At 48.5% G+C, this 1,865-nt stretch overlaps 1 pseudogene; it reads right to left on the bottom strand.

The window, feature by feature from the left end:
* Window positions 1-754: 754 nt before the first annotated feature.
* Window positions 755-1,340, bottom strand: LOC101862477 (annotated as a pseudogene).
* Window positions 1,341-1,865: the final 525 nt, after the last annotated feature.

Raw genomic sequence — 1,865 nt, 5'->3', positions numbered from 1 at the left:
TACCTCTGTTGCTGAGGTACTTCTACATTTTAAAAAATTCTCCAAGTTACCTGACTGCCAGCATTAACTTTCATTAAGTGCAACATTTCGACTGCTTAGTTTAAGACTCGGCGACACGCTATTTGAAAAAAAAAAGATGTATGACGGAGACTTGCATTTAGCATTCGGTTTATTTTTCCATTAAGACACACTAGTTCTAAAAGATACAGATCGCCCCCATCCCCCGCCCCAACCTTTACTCCAATAGGCATAGCTAAGATCATAAAGAAGACGTGCTCAGTTGACTCAACCTACCAAGGACAATCAGGGATACAACGGAGCCGATAAAGCATTCTTCCCTCCTGGGAATCGAACTCTGGAAATGGAAAATCCTTGCCTGTACACCACAGAGTCAGACGTGGGTACTGTTTTGATTCACCCACCACCGTAAGTATCCATATATTATGATATATTATGTTATTGACCCATTGAGACACTTATAGGGAGAGCAAGAAAGAGAGAAATGGAGAGTGAGAGAGAGAGAGAGAGAGAGAGAGAGAGAGAGAGAGAGAGAGAGAGAGAGGGGAGAGAGAGAGAGAGAGTAGACAGTTGAACTCTTGACAGAACAATAATATAGCAATACCTGCCGCAACCAAACAAGCCAGTGGCCAAACACTCACAAAAGGGGAAAAAATCAAACATGACTTGAAGCTGATGCTTTATTTCTGTATAATATTGGAAGGGTATGGCCGGCCCTCAAAGTGTGAGTGGATCACTAAGCGGTGGTGATTTGGCCCACGTAGTGCCTGATCCAGCTCAGATACGCGGAGACTCTGGTGTAGACGCTGGGCAGAGTTCCGCTGCAGGTTTTCTCTTCCCCAGGACGTGACCCCGGCCAAGATGTCATGTCCATGTCCACACATCATGGGTCCTCCGCTGTCCCCCATACAGGCGCTAGGAGCCTGGCCGGGATACCTGTCTGCATCGTGGACACAGATGTGCGAGTCCGTGATGGCCTGGCCTGCCCAGAGGTTGTCGCAGCGATCATTGGGGATTTTGGTGATCTTCCCCTCTTTCAGGGTCTCGGCGTCTTGGGGGTTGGAACTTGTTCTGATCGCACCCCAGCCGGCCAGCACGCATTGTGTGTAGGCGAAGGAGGAGCCGCTGGGAGCCAAACGAGCGAGCTGTATGTTTTTGTTGAGAGTCGCATCTTTCGTCAGGTAGATTAGGGCGATGTCGTTGGGGATTCCAGACCCCGTGGCTCTGTAATGCGGATGTTTGGTGTAGTTTGCAACTCTGATGGTTTCTTCGTATTGATTTGGATTCTCGTACAGATTTAGAGCGCCGAGTTCTATCCGCATATCGCTAGTAACAAGACCATCCACGCAATGAGCAGCAGTGAGCACCCACCTCCTATGGATGAGTGAGCCTCCGCAGATATGTTTCCAGTCTGAAGAAGGCCATTGTCGGACATACTATTGCAGAGAGGCGATGTAGGGGTGAGAGTACAGAGCTGCTGGGTTTCCGTTGATGATTCTCTTCTCTGACATGGCTGATGTCGCTTAGCACAGCAAGATGACGGCGAGTACCTTCATGACGTCACTCACACTGGGACACAGAAGTGGCTGGCTGTTGGACTGTTGTGCTGGTGTGGTCACTGCAGCTTGTAGGCAGAGGATGTCTCAACAGAACCCTGTCCTTCTCTTATATAGAGCCCGCCCTGTTGTCTGAAACATGGAGGCGAGGCCAGTGTCTGTCCACGTGTGTTTTATATGACACATCATAAAACAGCTCTCACCTGCCAGCAATAATGAATTTATGAACCCCACGCCCAAAAGAAGACAGTTTTTAGGCAACAGTATTTTTAGGGTAATTTTTTCAAGGCA

This window comes from Aplysia californica, unplaced genomic scaffold, assembly GCF_000002075.1.
Source record: "Aplysia californica isolate F4 #8 unplaced genomic scaffold, AplCal3.0 scaffold01536, whole genome shotgun sequence".
Taxonomy (NCBI): domain Eukaryota; kingdom Metazoa; phylum Mollusca; class Gastropoda; order Aplysiida; family Aplysiidae; genus Aplysia; species Aplysia californica.
This window is presented reverse-complemented; position numbering and strand designations above follow the sequence as displayed.